Raw genomic sequence first — 21,064 nt, 5'->3', positions numbered from 1 at the left:
CAATCGCGCACTGCGCTGTCAGTGCGGCGGCCGTTATTGTCGTCGTCTGGCGACGAAGCGGACGACGGTGCGAGGTGGCCTGAGGAGGGAGTCGGCCGTGTGTTTGCGATGGCGGCACGAGGGGACATGCCTCAGTGGCTCGAGCTGGCCTGGGCGACGCGACGGGCGCGCAGAGCGCCAGTTTGACATGCCATTGAGATGATCACCACATGAACTCGTCCTCGGGGACACGTCGACATGCCAAACATTGTCTAGTGTATCGATCTGACACCAAGTAGTCGACCTGGTGCACTTAAATGCAAAGGATAGACCTGTGATGAGCTGGATGCACCCATGAGCCGAAGCCGTACACTATTTTTATCGTCGGTCTTATATGTTCATCATCATCAATAAACATGCTAGGCAATAGCCGGTGGGCACTTCCTAACCAAACTATGTCGCTGTATTCCGCCGCTATCTTAATCACTATGTAATGAGACGCTCACCGACGGGCCGCACCAAGTCACCCCTATTGGAAGTTTGGAACTTGTTTCCCATGATACTCCCCACTTTTAAGAGATGGTATCTTGCCTTTGTCGAGCATTCGCTACTCGCCAGGCAGCTGCTGCTACAATTCAATCTGCTGAATCTACATAGCCAATCACCACAGATAGGGGTGAACATCTTATATCAACAATCCAACAGATAGGGGTGAACATCTTATATCAAGTGGTCGATCTTGCCAATCATTCGGTGCTATATCCACCGGTACAACAAAAAGCCAAGAGACCTCACCTAACCTTGTTAGTACTCTAATACACCAAAAGAATGCAGTCATGTGCTTCAGATAAAATCACCACCCAGAGTATATCAATGGTCAATATCAGTCATCACATGCCACATTTGTTTACAGCCAATCGTATACAAGAAACAATTTGCAGCAGCAACTACATAAGCAGACTGCAAAGTGTAGATCCAATCACTTCAAAAATTGCTAACTACAGACACTATCCCAAAATTACTGTTAATTCACATTAGTTTTAGAGCTGTGCTACATGGACGACATTGTCTGCACGATTGTTGGATGATGCTACGCATCTAGCCATGCATGAGTAGAAGCAAGTGACTCACATCCGTCAGACCAAGTGTCGTCTGTCATCTGCAACTGCGCATGTGGACAGGGTGGGGGGCTCAGATATTTAGTGGGTTTGAACACCATCTTCGACCTGACGCTTGCGCTGTGTACGAGGCAGGCACCAGCTACCACCAGGAGCTACAATTGCTGGCGCATTCCTCATTGGTTTTTTGTCAGCTAGGTTGATTCTACAGCAAAGAAAAGGTCACGTTTAGATTTGTCAGTAATATGGCAATATAATGTGTACAGCATATGTTCTACAAACGAACAAGCAATGAGAAGTCCACGTGGGTGCATACAGTAATCCTAATGAAGAGAACCCTATGGAATGACATGTTAGTCTAAAGTGTGACCCTTTCAGTTCAGTCAAATTGCCGTCAACGGATGACAAATATGTACCCTATGGAATAAAGAGCCCATTTAAAAAACAAAATGAGACAAAAAGACATGTACCCTTTTTTAGTTCAATCATTTGACTTCTTTACTTCTCCATTGGACCTGTGAGATGAGCTTCGCTCTGAGGGCTTCTTCTTAATAAAAGGAAAAGAAAGGGATCAGCATGTTAATCATGCATAGTGGTATATAAAATGACTGGTGGTACACTTACAGATCTTGGGGTGAAGGATACAGTTTGAGAAACTTTGTGTTCAGGAGTAACAAGTTTTGGCCTGAGGATGTGGCAAAGATAAGGTCAGAATCATCTGCCAAATATGAAAGCAATATAAAATATGACAGCAATATAATACCCAGATCATACATGTTATCTTTCATCAGGTTATCTCCAACAGCGTCGTAAAAGGTATCTGTGTCAGTAGCATCCTTAAAGGAGCAAAAGAAATCAGCATTTTAAACTCACAGACCAATTAGAAGAGTTCAATATGTTAAATGAAGCTTTCAACACTCACAAAATTTCTAGAATCTTCGAAGTCGTCATCTGTATCATTCTCAACTTTCACCCCTTCGGGAATACCAATCCAAACTTCAAGAACAACTTCAGGTCATAAAACTATAGAGCAGAAAAAAAAATTTAATCCAAAGGAACAGGAAAGCCCTTACTCTCTCCAGATGGTGGCTGTCCCTCACCATCAGCTTCTTCCCTGTTCACAGTGTCATCAGCAACATCATCTCCATGTAGATCATCATCTTCCTGCAGATTGTTGCCATGAACTCCTTGTGGATTGGCATCATCCTCATCATCATCACCATCATCATCATCATCATTGTCATCACCATCATCCTTATCGTTATCATCATCATCCTCATCATCATCACTATCATCATCATCATCATCTTCTTCTTCAGCTCTGTGTGGATTGTTGACATTGGCATTGTTGCCACCAGCACCTTGAGGATTGTTGCCATTGGCATCATCATCATCATCAGCTCCTTCTGGGTTGTTAACATTGGCATTGTTGCCACCAGCACCTTGCGGATTGTTGACATTGGCATTGTCGCCACCAGATCCTTGTAGATTGTTGACATTGGCATTGTTGCCACCAGCACCTTGAGGATTGTTGCCATTAGCATCATCATCATCATCCTCAGCCCCTTCTGGGTTGTTGACATTGACATTGTTGCCACCAGCACCTTGCGGATTGTTGACATTGGCATTGTCGCCACCAGCTCCTTGCAGATTATTGCCATTGGCATTGTCGCCACCATTGTTGCCATTCCCAGGAGCATGATCTAAATAATGACAATAGATCACATCACCACTAGTATCAACAACAATTTGAGAAATGTGAAGTTGGCAAAGAGATTATTACCATTGGGAGCTCGAAAGAAGTTGTCATCAACAAGTTTTTTTATCAGAATCATGACTTCCACGAAGCCGAGCACAAACCCCATCAGTGACGAATACTGCACGAAATAAGATTCTTTCAAATTTTATCTCATCTAGTCTTAAATGCAAATCTGCCATATTACTAAAGCAATATAATAGAATGGTGAAGATTGAACAATTTAAGACTAGAAAGTTGATGATAATTCATCAGCAGCAAGGGTGCATCTTGATTTGCATTACGCATCAACTTCGGGCTACTACTCTTAGAACTTTGAGCAAAATGCAGAAGAATAGTAATGTCCAACCAATCAAGTTAAGGCTAAAATAAAAATACCGTATCTCAAAATTACACACAAAATGCAAAAGGCAAGGCAATTACTCTTCCAATTGTCTAAATGTGTGAGGAAAGTGCAAACAAAAAACTGTATCTCAACCGAAATGTCAAATGTATCTCAACCGAAAAATAGAGAAATACTTTCTGCAGTTCGATAGCAGTAGCAGTACACACTACATTATGAAAGAAAGGTTTACACCTTTATTTTTATGGAGCAAAATGATAATAGTTAAATTACTTCTACGTTTATGTACAGATGATATTAGCATTACATACAGGACAACTAATAAGAACAGAACACAATGTTTATGTCTTAGATGGGTAGATGACAGATTGTTCATGCCTTAATAGGTAGATGACAGATTCAGTTAGATGATATTTGCATTAGATACAGGACAACTAATAACAACAGAACACAATGTTTATGTACCAGCGACCCAAATTTATTCATGGTCAAGAATTCGGAAAAAAGAAGTCAGAATGATAAAAAACACGAGATAAGTGAGAACGGCATGAATTAAACAGGGAGCTACTTACTACAACAAATTGCTGATCTGGGTGGTTTTTGGCAATGACATAAAAGGTCGCTCCATTTAAGGCGGTGCTGAGGACAACATTTATACAATAAATCACATAATGGAGCAGCCCTGCTATGAGCTGAAAAAAGGAAACGAAGAGAACTGTCATTAAGTTACTCCTGCTGTGTAGTTGCTGCAATGTAACTAGATCAGAAATATACAAATATACGTACACGAATGTCACAGATTAAACATGCATGTGACCATACAAGGGAACATAGCGCAAGCAAGCCAAGCATCTCCCAGCTCTCAGGAATATCAGGATGAAATCGTATCGCATAGAAAATATAACCCAGTGATAAAGTGACAAGGCTACTCAGCATTATTGCCTTCATCAATAAAAAACATGTCAGGAAAATTAGGTGCAAAATGTGTGTAAACTCAAACAAAGTTGCATAGGTATATACCATTTTAAAGCTGTTGATAAATCCATAGACGATCATCAGGTATATGAAGTTGGAAGCTAGGACGATCGGATATGCGAGCACGAGCTCCATGCAGTCCTCCTTATCCATCACGACCGTGGTAAAGAAGAGCCAGATCATACTGTTGAGAACTGCAGCCCACATGGAAGATGTACTCACCACCCTGAGAGTTCTCTCCATAGATTTGGTACAAAACCAGACAACAAGAGGCAAAAATAGAAGGATCACAGATCCTCCAGCTGCTGCTGAAAGTACAGCGTTCTCCAGGACCTGATTTGATTGAGAAATTAATATGGACATAATACACATACAAGGTATGGTATGTTGGCTAGCAATGGAACACCAACAGATGAAGCAATCATAATAATACTACAAATTGAAAAATACAAAGCAATTGGTACTGATCACCTCAAAGGTGAGCTACAACCTTATCCTGCATAAATACGAGCTACCTAATCCCTAATTAATCAGGTTACCTTGATAATTTTATATAGGTCGTGTGCATAACGGGATCCAAACAAATTCACACAGCAATTTCTCACGAATTCCCCAATCCTAGGCAGTGCATACACATTGTAGGTTAATCCCCCAAACCGAGAAAAACTAGTGGAAATTTAGTCCCCGTCCAACCCCAACCCCAACCCCTACCCCAACCGTCCAAACCCAACCCCAACCCCAACCCCAACCGTCAAAACCCAACCCCAACCCCAACCCGCCCCTCATGCATAGCCCAAACGATCCTCGCACCCCACCCGCACCCGCACCCCACCCCCACCCGCACCCCACCCCCAATGCGCTCTAACCTCGTCATGAAATTCAGGAAGAAAGGCCAAATCGCGGTCGAGAACAAGGACGGGGTTATCGAGAGACGGTACCGGGTGCTGGTGATGCGACGGGCCATGCGGCTGGTCTCCAGACCAGAACAACCGCAGAAGCGGAAGCATGATCTCCATGGCCGCGGCGGTGGCAGCCGCGGCGGCGGGGTCAGAAGGGTGGGAAATATGGAGCGCCTGCCGCCTGGAGGCGAGAGCCGCGAGGCCAAGCACAAATGAGCCCCGAGTAGGCACCGGTCTCTCTTGCATAAACCATAAACCCAGCCCCCCAGCTGATTTCAAAATAAAAAACAAAAATAGGAAACGAAACCAGCTCGGGACATCCTAGTCCCGCATCCACCTTGGGATTTTGCTCCCTTCTCACTGACTACTGGGCCCCACAACTTGTGGGCCACGGCTGTCAGTCACTGTGGTTGCGAAGGTGCCCGGTTGCCTTCTTCTGCGGCGCGTGGCACCGCCTGTGATTTTCATTGCCGCCGAGGGCATTCGTGGTATTTCGCAATTTGGCCCCTGCGTGGCGTGCTGTGTTGGTTGCTTGGTTCCGCGTAAGGCCAACTCCACCGCGCGACCCCAAACGGACGTCCGGATGGCCCGAATCTGTCCCTTTGGGGCGCCAATGGGTACGCCCGTGTCCGGCTGTGTCCATCGGGTCGTGCGTGCGCCCACCGCGCGACCGCACCCCAAATCGTGTCCGGGGTAAGCGGGATTAAAAATAATAAATTAAATAACTAAAAAAGTAAATAAACGCATTTTAAAAAAAACATAAAACATATATATGGGTTGGCCACAAAACGGCCCAGTTTCAACGGCCACTTAAAAGGCCCAGATTCACAATTAACATAATAAGAAAATAAAAAAAAAACTCCTCCCGCGCGCTCCTGCCGCGCCCGTCGATGCCGTGGCCGTCGCCGTCTTCACTGGCCGCCGGTGTCGTCGTCGTCGCTGACGAGGTCGACGTAGTCCGGCGGCGTCTAGAGGTGGGCCGGAGGTGCGTGGTGGACGGGGGCCGGGTGGACGGCCGGAGGTGCCTGCACCACCTCCTCCCGTGGCGAGGCCTCCCGCTCCGGTGACCGCGGCGGAGTGGGGCACCAGTGCACGCCCACGCCGGCGGTCATCTCCGGAGCAGTGCAGGACCAGCCCCACTCCTGACCCAGCAGCTGCTGGAACGCGGCCGGCGGGTCGTCCCTCCTCTCCTCCTCGACGGGGAAGGCGACGTCCCCGGCGGCAGAGAGGGCCATGGCCTCCTCCAGGCCGTCCCACTGCCGCTCGTCGTGCGTGTACATGGAGTCATCCATGACACGCTGCAGGAGACGGGCCTCCTCCTCGTCTGTCATGCGAGGAGGTGGAGGGGGCGACGGAGACGACGACGGTGTGGGCGTGACGCCGCGGACCCGCCTACGCCCGCGCTCCTGGGCGCGCTCCCGTGGCCGCCGCGGCCCCGTCGAGGTGCCGGCGAAGAAGGAGGCGCGCCTGGTGTCGTGCTCGTCACGAAACCAGGTGTCCCACAGCGGGGAGTCGGGGGCGTATCAGGCGTCATAGAAAAGGTCGTCGGGGAGGAGGCGGCGGCGCTCGATCTCCTCGGCGCGCGCACGGCCGCTCTTCGGGATCGGCGGGATGGGGACCCGGTCGGCGGAGAGGTGCCAGTCATTGGGGAGATGGGCGTCGCTCCAGGGGACCGGCGTCCTCGTCTCCCAATAACGGCGGCAGACCGACGCCCGGACGTAATGTCGGTCGCGCTCGCCGGCGGACGTGGGCGCGATGGAGAAGGCGGGCGGCGCCGGGGCCCGGCGTGGTAGCGATGGCGAGGCAGGCTCCTCCTTCACCGAGCCGTGGTGGCGTCCCTACGAGGAGCCGGCCTCGCGGTCGTGCCTGCCTTTGCGGCCGTAGTTCCAGAGGCCCATGGCTGCGGGCGGCCGGCCGACGAGGTCTAGGCTAGGGTTTTGGGACGTGGTCGCCGCTGTCGGTTTCGAGGAGGCCGCGGGGTGGCGTGGGGCAGTGTGGACGACGACCCGTCCACACTTCCCACTTCAAGAAGGACGGCGACCGCTCGACGTGCGGATGACAGGTGAGGCCGCCCGCTCGTGCGCATTGATGTGGGCGGGTGGGAGGTAGGTGGCCGCCTGTCACGCCGCCCCGACGCGGACGAGCGCGCGTTCGTTTGGTGTCCGCCGCGACCCAAACCCGGCGCAAGTTTGCGCTCGAAATGGATCGGCCCGGACACAAAACGAACAAGATGGGTTCGGGCCGTCACGCGCTGGGCCGCCTCCTTTGTCCGTTTTACCCCAAACGAACGGGACCGGACAGGATAGGGTCGCGCGATAGAGTTGGCCTAAGGGTCCCAATCGGTGAGAGGCGTAGGTTATGGTGAAATTCTTTTACTCTTTGAAGCGGATTGATCTTTGAGAACGAAGAGAAATCTCTAGTTGAGAAGGACAACCTGGGTGTTTTTTTTCTTTTTTCGTAGATTTATTTATTCAAAATGTTTTATCTCTCCATCAAATCTCGAATCGCTTTCATCGTTGGATTCCTTACGTCGAGATCTTTAAAACTAGATCCTATATTAATAAGTTTTGACAATTTTTTTTTTTTAAAAAAGAACGAAAATATTGAAACGGAAGCACGGGTTTTTTTCCTTTCCGAAAAAGGCACGACCGTGACTCTCGCGAAAGCACTCCCGTATCTCTCGCGGAAGCAAAACCGTGACTCTCACGAAAGGAAGAAAAAACAGAAAACGCGTTTTTTTCCGTTTCCGAGAGGCACAACTGTGACTCTCACTAAAGCACAACCGTGCCTCTCACGGAAGCAAAACCTTGACTCTCGCGAAAGAAAAAAAAACAGAAAATGTGTATTTTTATCGTTTCCCAGAGGCACGGCTGTGACTCTCGCGAAAGCACACCCGTGCCTCTCGCGGAAGCAAAACCGTGACTCTCGCGAAAAAAAATAGAAAATATGTTTTTTTCGTTTACGAGAGGCACGACCGTAACTCTCGCTAAAGCACAACCGTGCCTCCCGCGGAAGCAAAGCCATGACTCTCGTGAAAGAAAAAATAATAGAAAACGCGTTTTTTTTTTGTTTCCCAGAGGCACTGCCGTAACTCTGCGAAAGCACCCGTGCCCTCGCGGAAGCAAAACCGTGACTCTCGCAAAAGGAAAAAAACAGAAAACTTGTTTTTTTTCGTTTCCGAGAGGCACGGCCATGACTCTCGCGAAAGCAAAACCGTGCCTCTCGCGGAAGCAAAACCGTGACTCTCACCAAAGAGAAAAAAAGAAAACATGTGTTTTCGCGCAATTTTTTTTTAAAAAATTATCGAAAGGCTAAGGAAGACCGGTGAAAAATCAAAACGTTGAAAAAAACCGTTTAAAAAGCCGAAAACGCGTGCGAAAAAATAAAAACAAAACATGTGACGAATGGCTGAGAGCGTGCCAAGTGGCGCTGATCGTTGCGAGGCTCCCGAAGGAGCGCTCGTTAACTAGTTGCTCTCTTATTTAGCGAAATTCTCTTGTTACTCAATTTTTTTTAGCGAAATTCTCTTGTTACTCAATTTTTTTAGCGAAATTCTCTTTACCACCAAAAAATATATTTAGTACAATTCTCTTCAAAAAAATACCCCCTTCGTCTTAAAATTCTTGTCTTAGATTTTTCAAAATACGAATGTATTTAGTTACGTTTTAGTATTAGATACATTCATACCTAGACAAATTTAAGACAAGAATTTTAAGACGGAAGGAATAGCAAAATTCTACCACTTAAAAAATAGCGAAATTCTACTACCGCTAAAAAAGCAAAATTCTGCTCTTTTTTTTTACTATTTTGCGAAATCTCCAAGATGATGTAAAATAGGGACAGACTATTTGCACTTTTACTTTTGAAGAATCTGCTGCAAACTATGAAGTACATAATCTAGCCAAGTTTTCGCTTACTCTAGTTCAGGGACGCCACATGTGGTTTGGCCAACGCCATGACATGAATTGTATCCCACATTTCATGATTTTCGATCAATAAAACTTGGATTTACCCCTCAAAGAAAAAATTAGTGAATTCAACAAAGATGATGTATAATAGGGACTGACTAGCTAGCGGGTACCCCTGCATCGGCCTCCCAGTGTGTGGCGCGGGGCACAGAACACACGGGCTGATGCTGCATGGTGCGTCCAACCATCATCATGTGTCGCATGTAGGGCGCATTCATGGGAGCACTTTTTTTTTCTGCATGCATTTTTTGGGAGGGGGTTCCTTGGGTTTTTTTTACTTTTTGGATTTGGCTTGTTTGTTTGTGTCTAAAATAGGATTTTGTTTGGTATATTCTAGGTCTTTTAAAAAGAATCATTTTTTCTCGTGCGAAGCACACACTATGGAAAAAAATGATTTTATACCTATTTTTTTTCTGGTTTTGCAGGTGGAGTTACCCTCGGTTTAGGTGTTCCCTCTATTTAGTGCTTAAGACGCCAAAGATGCCTCTGAAGCGCCCACTAGTCCTCAAACCATGAAAGTTTCGCTTGCTGCTAGTCTGCTCGATCGGCTCATTTCATTCTTTTGAATGGTGAAACCAATAATTTTTTAAGATTTTAAAAAAATATTTTGGATATGTATAAATGTTCACAAATTTAAAAAATATTCATGCATTTCCAGAAATATGAACTGTTTAAAAAAGTTCACAATTTTTTAATAAATATTCATGAATTTAAGAATATAAGAATTTTTTAAAATATTCACGGTATTAATGTAATCAAGGTTCTGAAAAATATTAGTGTTTTTTTTAATATATGAACATAAAAGTATTCATGAATTTCAATTAATATTCGTGCATTTGAAAAATATTCTCAAACTAAAATATGAAAAAAGAAAAAGGGGAAATAATAGGGAAAAAGGAAAAGGCATCTGTAAACCGGTAGATTAAAAACATAGAAAAGGAAGGAAAAAAGACGAAGGAACATTTGAATGTTCCCAAGACCAGAAAAACATGAACTGTTAGCTCGTTATTGTTGGGGAACGTTGCAGAAAACAAAATTTTCCTACGGTTTCACCAAGATCCATCTATGAGTTCATCTAGCAACGAGTATTCAGATTGCATCTACATATCTTTGTAGACCGTGAGCGGAAGCGTTCAAAGAACGGGGATGAGGTAGTCGTACACGACGTGATCCAAATCACCGATGACCAAGCGCCGAACGGACGACACCTCCGCGTTCAACACACGTACGGAGCGGATGACGTCTCCTCCTTCTTGATCCAGCAAGGGGGGAGGAGAGGTTGATGAAGATCCAGCAGCACGACGGCGTGGTGGTGGATGCAGGGCGTCACAGTAGCAGGGCTTCGCCGTGTACTACGAGGAAGAGAGGTGTAGCAGGGGAGAGGGAGGCGCCAGGGATGCAGGGTTGCGGCTGCCCCCTCCCCCCTCCCTTTATATAGTCCCCTAGGGGGGGCGCCGGCCCCTTGGAGATTGATCTCCCAAGGGGGGGCGGCGGCCAAGGGCTGGAGTGGCCCCCAAGCCAAGGTGGGGCGTCCCCCACCCCTAGGGTTTCAACCCTAGGCGCATGGGGTGGGCCTAGGGGGGCGCACCAGCCCACTATGGGCTGGTTCCCCTCCCCACTTTGGCCCATGGGGCCCTCCGGGATGGGTGGCCCCACCCGGTGTACCCCCGGGACCCTTCCGGTGGTCCCGGTACAATACCGGTGACCCCGAAACTTGTCCCGATGGCCGAAACAGCACTTCCTATATATAATTCTTCACCTCCGGACTATTCCGAAACTCCTCGTGACGTCCGGGATCTCATCCGGGACTCCGAACAACATTCGGGTTACTGCATATACTTATCTTCACAACCCTAGCGTCATTGAACCTTAAGTGTGTAGACCCTACGGGTTCGGGAGACAAGCAGACATGACCGAGACGACTCTCCGGTCAATAACCAACAGCGGGATCTGGATACCCATGTTGGCTCCCACATGCTCCACGATGATCTCATCGGATGAACCACGATGTCGAGGATTCAAGCAACCCCGTATGCAATTCCCTTTGTCAATCGGTATGTTACTTGCCCCAGATTCGATCGTCGGTATCCCAATACCTTGTTCAATCTCGTTACAGGCAAGTCACTTTACTCGTACCGTAATGCATGATCCCGTGACCAGACACTTGGTCACTTTGAGCTCATTATGATGATGCATTACCGAGTGGGCCCAGTGATACCTCTCCGTCATACGGAGTGACAAATCCCAGTCTTGATCCGTGTCAACCCAACAGACACTTTCGGAGATACCCGTAGTATACCTTTATAGTCACCCAGTTACGTTGTGACGTTTGGTATACCCAAAGCACTCCTACGGTATCCGGGAGTTACACGATCTCATGGTCTAAGGAAAGGATACTTGACATTGGAAAACTCTAGCAAACGAACTAAACGATCTTGTGCTATGTTTAGGATTGGGTCTTGTCCATCACATCATTCTCCTAATGATGTGATCCCGTTATCAATGACATCCAATGTCCATAGTCAGGAAACCATGACTATCTGTTGATCAACGAGCTAGTCAACTAGAGGCTTACTAGGTACATGTTGGTGTCTGTTATTCACACATGTATTACGATTTCCGGATAATACACTTATAGCATGAATAAAGACAATTATCATGAACAAGGAAATATAATAATAATGCTTTTATTATTGCCTCTAGGGCATATTTCCAACAGTCTCCCACTTGCACTAGAGTCAATAATCTAGTTACATTGTGATGAATCGAACACCCATGGAATTCTGGTGTTGATCATGTTTTGCTCTAGGGAGAGGTTTAGTCAACGGATCTGCTACATTCAGGTCCGTATGTACTTTACAAATATCTATGTCTCCATCTTGAACATTTTCACGAATGGAGTTGAAGCGACGCTTGATGTGCCTTGTCTTCTTGTGAAACCTGGGCTCCTTGGCAAGTGCAATAGCTCCAGTGTTATCACAGAAGAGTTTGATTGGCCCCGACGCATTGGGTATGACTCCTAGGTCGGTGATGAACTCCTTCACCCATATTGCTTCATGTGCTGCCTCCGAGGCTACCATGTACTCCGCTTCACATGTAGATCCCGCCACGACGCTCTGCTTGCAACTGCACCAGCTTACTGCCCCACCATTCAAAATATACACGTATCCGGTTTGTGACTTAGAGTCATCCAGATCTGTGTCGAAGCTAGCGTCGACGTAACCCTTTACGGCGAGCTCTTCGTCACCTCCATAAACAAGAAACATTTCCTTAGTCCTTTTCAGGTACTTCAGGATATTCTTGACCGCTGTCCAGTGTTCCTTGCCGGGATTACTTTGGTACCTTCCTACCAAACTTACGGCAAGGTTTACATCAGGTCTGGTACACAGCATGGCATACATAATAGAACCTATGGCTGAGGCATAGGGGATGACACTCATCTCTTCTATATCTTCTGCCGTGGTCGGACATTGAGCAGAGCTCAATTTCACACCTTGTAACACAGGCAAGAACCCCTTCTTAGACTGATCCATATTGAACTTCTTCAATATCTTATCAAGGTATGTGCTTTGTGAAAGACCTATGAGGCGTCTTGATCTATCTCTATAGATCTTGATGCCTAATATATAAGCAGCTTCTCCAAGGTCCTTCATTGAAAAACTCTTATTCAAGTAGGCCTTGATGCTGTCCAAGAGTTCTATATCATTTCCCATCAAAAGTATGTCATCTACATATAATATGAGAAATGCTACAGAGCTCCCACTCACTTTCTTGTAAACGCAGGCTTCTCCATAAGTCTGCGTAAACCCAAACGCTTTGATCATCTCATCAAAGCGAATGTTCCAACTCCGAGATGCTTGCACCAGCCCATAAATCGAGCGTTGGAGCTTGCACACCTTGTCAGCATTCTTAGGATCGACAAAACCTTCCGGCTGCATCATATACAATTCTTCCTTAAGGAAACCATTAAGGAATGCCGTTTTGACGTCCATTCGCCATATCTCATAATCGTAGAATGCGGCAATTGCTAACATGATTCGGACAGACTTTAGCTTCGCTACCGGTGAGAAAGTCTCATCGTAGTCAACCCCTTGAACTTGTCGATAACCCTTAGCGACAAGCCGAGCTTTATAGATGGTCACATTACCATCCGCGTCTGTCTTCTTCTTAAAGATCCATTTATTTTCTATGGCTCGCCGATCATCGGGCAAGTCAGTCAAAGTCCATACTTCGTTTTCATACATGGATCCTATCTCGGATTTCATGGCTTCTAGCCATTTGTCGGAATCTGGGCCCGCCATCGCTTCTTCATAGTTCGAAGGTTCACCGTTGTCTAACAACATGATTTCTAAGACGGGGTTGCCGTACCACTCTGGTGCGGAACGTGTCCTTGTGGACCTTCGAATTTCAGTAGGAGCTTGATCAGAAGTATCTTGATCATTATCATTAACTTCCTCTCTAGTCGGTGCAGGCACCTCAGGAACATTTTCTTGAGTTGCGCCATTTTCCGGTTCAAGAGGTAATACTTCATCAAGTTCTACTTTCCTCCCACTTACTTCTTTCGAGAGAAACTCTTTCTCTAGAAAGGATCCATTCTTGGCAACAAAGATCTTGCCTTCGGATCTGAGGTAGAAGGTATACCCAATAGTTTCTTTAGGGTATCCTATGAAGACGCATTTTTCCGACTTGGGTTCGAGCTTTTCAGGTTGAAGTTTCTTGACATAAGCATCGCATCCCCAAACTTTTAGAAACGATAGCTTAGGTTTCTTCCCAAACCATAATTCATACGGTGTCGTCTCAACGGATTTTGACGGAGTCCTATTTAAAGTGAATGCGGCAGTCTCTAAAGCATAGCCCCAAAAAGATAGCGGTAAATCGGTAAGAAACATCATAGATCGCAGCATATCTAATAGAGTGCGATTACGACGTTCGGACACACCATTACGCTGAGGTGTTCCAGGCGGCGTGAGTTGTGAAACTATTCCACATTTTCTTAAGTGTGTGCCAAATTCGTGACTCAAGTATTCTCCTCCACGATCTGATCGTAGAAACTTGATTTTCCTATCACGTTGATTCTCAACCTCACTCTGAAATTCCTTGAACTTTTCAAAGGTTTCAGACTTGTGTTTCATTAAGTAGATATACCCATATCTACTCAAGTCATCAGTGAGGGTGAGAACATAACGATAGCCACCGCGAGCCTCAACACTCATTGGACCGCACACATCAGTATGTATGATTTCCAATAAGTTGGTTGCTCTCTCCATTGTTCCTGAGAACGGAGTCTTGGTCATTTTACCCATGAGGCATGGTTCGCACGTGTCAAGTGATTCATAATCAAGAGACTCTAAAAGTCCATCTGCATGGAGCTTCTTCATGCGTTTGACACCTATGTGACCAAGGCGGCAGTGCCACAAGTATGTGGTACTATCATTATCAACCTTACATCTTTTGGTATTCACACTATGAACATGTGTAGCATTACGCTCGAGATTCATTAAGAATAAACCATTCACCATAGGAGCATGACCATAAAACATATCTCTCATATAAATAGAACAACCATTATTCTCGGATTTAAATGAGTAGCCATCTCGAATTAAACGAGATCCTGATACAATGTTCATGCTCAAAACTGGCACTAAATAAAAATTATTGAGGTTTAAAACTAATCCCGTAGGTAAATGAAGAGGCAGCGTGCCGACGGCGATCACATCGACCTTGGAACCATTCCCGACGCGCATCATCACCTCGTCCTTCGCCAGTCTCCGCTTATTCCGCAGCTCCTGCTTTGAGTTACAAATGTGAGCAACTGCACCGGTATCAAATACCCAAGAGCTACTACGAGTACTGGTAAGGTACACATCAATTACATGTATATCACATATACCTTTCGTTTTGCCGGCCTTCTTGTCTGCTAAGTACTTGGGGCAGTTCCGCTTCCAGTGACCACTTCCCTTACAATAAAAGCACTCAGTCTCGGGTTTGGGTCCATTCTTTGGCTTCTTCCCGGCAGTTTGCTTGCCGGGCGCGGCAACTTCCTTGCCGTCCTTCTTGAAGTTCTTTTTACCCTTACCCTTCTTGAACTTAGTGGTTTTATTCACCATCAACACTTGATGTTCTTTCTTGACTTCTACCTCTACTGATTTCAGCATTGAAAATACTTCAGGAATGGTCTTTTCCATCCCCTGCATATTGAAGTTCATCACGAAGCTCTTGTAGCTTGGTGGAAGCGACTGGAGGATTCTGTCAATGACCGCGTCATCCGGGAGATTAACTCCCAGCTGAGTCAAGCGGTTATGCAACCCAGACATAGTGAGTATGTGCTCACTGACTGAACTATTTTCCTCCATCTTACAGCTGAAGAATTTGTCGGAGACTTCATATCTCTCGACCCGGGCATGAGCTTGGAAAACCATTTTCAGCTCTTCAAATATCTCATATGCTCCATGTCTCTCAAAACGTTTTTGGAGCCCCGGCTCTAAGCTGTAAAGCATGCCGCACTGAACGAGGGAGTAGTCATCAGCACGTGTCTGCCAAGCGTTCATAACGTCTTGGTTCTGTGGGACGGGTGGATCACCTAGCGGTGCTAGTAGGACATATTCTTTCTTGGCAGCTATGAGGATGATCCTCAGGTTCCGGACCCAGTCCGTATAGTTGCTGCCATCGTCTTTCAGCTTGGTTTTCTCTAGGAACGCGTTGAAGTTGAGGACAACGTTGGCCATTTGATCTACAAGACATATTTGCAAAGATTTTAGACTAAGTTCATGATAATTAAGTTCATCTAATCAAATTATTCAATGAACTCCCACTTAGATAGACATCCCTCTTCTAGTCATCTAAGTATAACATGATCCGAGTCAACTAGGCCATGTCCGATCATCACGTGAGACGGACTAGCCAACATCGGTGAACATCTTCATGTTGATCGTATCTTCTATACGACTCATGCTCGACCTTTCGATCTTCTGTGTTCCGAGGCCATGTCTGTACATGCTAGGCTCGTCAAGTCAACCTAAGTGTTTGCATGTGTAAATCTGTCTTACACCCGTTGTATGTGAACGTTAGAATCTATCACACCCGATCATCACGTGGTGCTTCGAAACAACGAACTGTCGCAACGGTGCACAGTTAGGGGGAACACTTTCTTGAAATTATTATGAGGGATCATCTTATTTACTACCGTCGTTCTAAGTAAACAAGATACAAAACATGATAAACATCGCATGCAATCAAATAATAATAGTGACATGATATGGCCAATATCACATAGCTCCTTTGATCTCCATCTTGGGGCTTCATGATCATCTTGTCACCGGCTTGACACCATGATCTCCATCATCATGATCTCCATCATCGTATCTCCATGAAGTTGCTCGCCAACTATTACTTCTACTTCTGTGGCTAACGCATTTAGCAATAAAGCAAAGTAATTTACATGGCGTTTCTCAATGACACGCAGGTCATATAAAAATAAAGACAACTCCTATGGCTCCTGCCGATTGTCATACTCATCGACATGCAAGTCGTGATTCCTATTACAATAGCATGAACATCTCATACATCACATATAGATCATTCATCATTCATCACAACTTTGGCCATATCATATCACAAAGCACTTGCTGCAAAAACAAGTTAGACGTCCTCTAATTGTTGTTGCAAGTTTTACGTGGCTGAAATAGGGTTCTAGCAAGAACGTTTTCTTACCTACGTGAAAGCCACAACGTGATTTTTTAACTTCTATTTACCCTTCATAAGGATCCTTTTCATCGAATCCGCTCCAACTAAAGTGGGAGAGACAGACACCCGCCAGCCACCTTATGCAACTAGTGCATGTTAGTCGGTGGAACCGGTCTCACGTAAGCGTACGTGTAAGGTTGGTCCGGGCCGCTTCATCCCACAATACCGCTGAAGCAAGATAAGACTAGTAGCGGCAAGAAAGTTGACAAATCTACGCCCACAACAAATTGTGTTCTACTCGCGCAAGAGAACTATGCATAGACCTAGCTCATGATGCCACTGTTGGGGAACGTTGCAGAAAACAAAATTTTCCTACGGTTTCACCAAGATCCATCTATGAGTTCATCTAGCAACGAGTATTCAGATTGCATCTACATACCTTCGTAGATCGTGAGCGGAAGCGTTCAAAGAACGGGGATGAGGTAGTCGTACACGACGTGATCCAAATCACCGATGACCAAGCGCCGAACGGACGACACCTCCGCGTTCAACACACGTACGGAGCGGATGACGTCTCCTCCTTCTTGATCCAGCAAGGGGGGAGGAGAGGTTGATGAAGATCCAGCAGCACGACGGCATGGTGGTGGATGCAGGGCGTCACAGTAGCAGGGCTTCGCCGTGTACTACGAGGAAGAGAGGTGTAGCAGGGGAGAGGGAGGCGCCAGGGATGCAGGGTTGCGGCTGCCCCCCTCCCCCCTCCCTTTATATAGTCCCCTAGGGGGGCGCCGGCCCCTTGGAGATTGGATCTCCCAAGGGGGGGGCGGCGGCCAAGGGCTGGAGTGGCCCCCAAGCCAAGGTGGGGCGCCCCCCACCCCTAGGGTTTCAACCCTAGGCGCATGGGGTGGGCCTAGGGGGGCACACCAGCCCACTATGGGCTGGTTCCCCTCCCCACTTTGGCCCATGGGGCCCTCCGGGATGGGTGGCCTCACCCGGTGGACCCCCGGGACCCTTCCGGTGGTCCCGGTACAATACCGGTGACCCCGAAACTTGTCCCGATGGCCGAAACAGCACTTCCTATATATAATTCTTCACCTCCGGACTATTCCGAAACTCCTCGTGACGTCCGGGATCTCATCCGGGACTCCGAAAAACATTCGGGTTACTGCATATACTTATCTTCACAACCCTAGCGTCATCGAACCTTAAGTGTGTAGACCCTACGGGTTCGGGAGACAAGCAGACATGACCGAGACGACTCTCCGGTCAATAACCAACAGCGAGATCTGGATACCCATGTTGGCTCCCACATGCTCCACGATGATCTCATCGGATGAACCACGATGTCGAGGATTCAAGCAACCCCGTATGCAATTCCCTTTGTCAATCGGTATGTTACTTGCCCGAGATTCGATCGTCGGTATCCCAATACCTTGTTCAATCTCGTTACAGGCAAGTCACTTTACTCGTACCGTAATGCATGATCCCGTGACCAGACACTTGGTCACTTTGAGCTCATTATGATGATGCATTACCGAGTGGGCCCAGTGATACCTCTTCGTCATACGGAGTGACAAATCCTAGTCTTGATCCGTGTCAACCCAACAGACACTTTCGGAGATACCCGTAGTATACCTTTATAGTCACCCAGTTACGTTGTGACGTTTGGTATACCCAAAGCACTCCTACGGTATCCGGGAGTTACACGATCTCATGGTCTAAGGAAAGGATACTTGACATTGGAAAACTCTAGCAAATGAACTAAACGATCTTGTGCTATGTTTAGGATTGGGTCTTGTCCATCACATCATTTTCCTAATGATGTGATCCCGTTATCAATGACATCCAATGTCTATAGTCAGGAAACCATGACTATCTGTTGATCAACGAGCTAGTCAACTCGAGGCTTACTAGGGACATGTTGGTGTCTGTTATTCACACATGTATTACGATTTCCGGATAATACACTTATAGTATGAATAAAGACAATTATCATGAACAAGGAAATATAATAATAATGCTTTTATTATTGCCTCTAGGGCATATTTCCAACAGTTGTATGGGCCGGTCAAAGATGTGCAATCTCATGTGTGCATTTTCTACCAAATGACTAATATATGGCACGCGAAGCGTCGAATAACATTTTCCTCATCGCCGGCCTTACATGTAAGTATCCAACACCTTTTCCTTCCTTATATAGTCCGCTTGATTGTTTCCTCACAAAAACATTGCTTGACCGGAAAATAGGAAAAAGAAACGCTCAGACTCTCTTACAAAAGAAAAAAGGAACAAAGGTAGAATATCATCTAAATTTATGGCAATTGCCAGCTAGACTAGATCTGAAAGATGGGATATCATAGTCATCCACACGACTTTGAAGGCGTTCTTGTCACACTCGGCTCTTATCTTTCTTCCAAATTCAACACTGACGTCGTCTCATAACATCTTTTCTTATCTTCGCCAAATCATTAATATAAGATTCACTTCCTGCTGCCCGACGCCTAACTCACTAGCCATGCACATGGCCGCCTCCTTGATCCACCCCCGCTTGTGATTGTTGTCCACCCTAAATCTCGGGTCTAGAATACCAATAGATCTAGATCTAAGGGCCTCATAGATTCAAAGGGACTAGGAATTGTAGAGGATTTTAATCCTCGAAAATTTCCCAACGAAGGTTGTTTGATCCGTATGATTACAATCTATATGGGTTTTCTTTACTTATGATTCATTTGCACCGGATTTCATACGAATATATCCATCCATTCCATCCACTTGTGAATATTATGTTTTTGCTTTGCACATACATGTGTTCATGCAATTCCTATTTTTTGTGTTTTAAATATGCAGAATCAAAGAGGCGCTGAATTTGGTTACTTCGGTCTCTGCATCACGTTGGAGTAAGAGCGTGGATTGCGGCCCGGATACAAAGTTAAAGCATTACAATGTGTTTTGGCGGAATTTTATACTTGTGATGTTTATCAATTCGAGGATCTTGAGATTCCAATTGTATGTATTGTTTAGATTACAATAATTTACCACAAAATACGTTGGTACATGGACGCTTCTAGAATTATACCGCAGATTCTTATTTCACCTACCAGTGGGTTTTATGTCTTGACATTATGTTGATTGCTTTCCACTGAAATCCATATTGAGGACTCATTGTCTTGGCTTCATCAAAACCAACACACCACGGTTGCTTCTGCTAGACAATATGCTCCACCTTCAAAAACACCCTTCCTCCCTCGTCCTCCTCATCAATATTTTTCTCGTTTTGTTTGACTATAGGTCTTTCCTATCACTGTCTAAACACTGTTAGTTCAACACCTTGTTTACATTGCACCTAACGGTGGCGAACGACGATAACAGATGCCAACACAATGTTTGATACACACATGGGTGATGCTAGTGATGTCGGGAAATTAACAAGGCGGCATACTTACGCTCCTAATTATTGTCAGTTGAGTGAAGATAATGGAGTGGACAAAGTTTTGGTCAGTATTTGTACGCAAGAAGCTGCATGTATGTTTGATCAAGGTGTGCAGGAATTTGGTTGTTTCTTCTGGTTGTCACGTACAAAACATGGTCCAGCTATAGATGCACAAGAGATATTTTTTATTGGGACTAATCAAAGAATCCTAACCTACTACTATTTCTCACAGTCAAGACCGCCGGAGCAACAAGCGTACGTCAACAGATTTAAATGGTGGCAGTTGCTTTCCTTGAGAGATATAGGTTGGGGGCCACCAAATAAATTGTGTTTAGTTATTTCAGGTATTTATTTTGTAATGATTACCTGCTAAAATAAAGCACGTGATCAGTTTTACTTTCTTTGGTTATTTTGATCGAGAGTTAGAGATAGAAAGAAAGTTTGTTCGGTCAACTTCTTAGGCAAGTTTGAGTTCGCAGGTATACTAGTATATATAGTCATAGTACGATCAATGTAAAAGGAGAGGTTGTTTTTGTATGAAATAGAGATGTGTTTTCGAGGGTAGAAACCCGTATCAAGTTTTTGAGGTAACTTTAGAAAACCTCTTTGTTGCGATTTCTGCAAGGAAATTGTTTTGCGCGTGAGGTGCCGTCGTACAGATTGTTTCTCTCTTGCTGAGCCGCAAGGTTCAAACCCTCTACTTCGTGTACATCGCGTGCGCGGGCGAGAGGTTACTGCTACTGAAGGTGGAGTGTCGTGAAAGATCAGACCGCAACAACAGACCGGATCTCGCCAACGGGGTTCGGTCCACATCAAGTGGTATCAGAGCAAAGGTTATTCACGATACAATATTTTTCTTTGAGTTATTATTAAACTTGTTCATCATGAGGAAAGATTGTAGCTCGTAAATGATGAT

Source organism: Triticum urartu, chromosome 3A (genome assembly GCF_056163025.1).
Source record: "Triticum urartu cultivar PI428250 chromosome 3A, HENAU_Tu73, whole genome shotgun sequence".
NCBI classification, from domain to species: domain Eukaryota; kingdom Viridiplantae; phylum Streptophyta; class Magnoliopsida; order Poales; family Poaceae; genus Triticum; species Triticum urartu.
The sequence above is the reverse complement of the archived record's forward strand: the minus strand, read 5'-3'. Positions refer to the sequence as shown.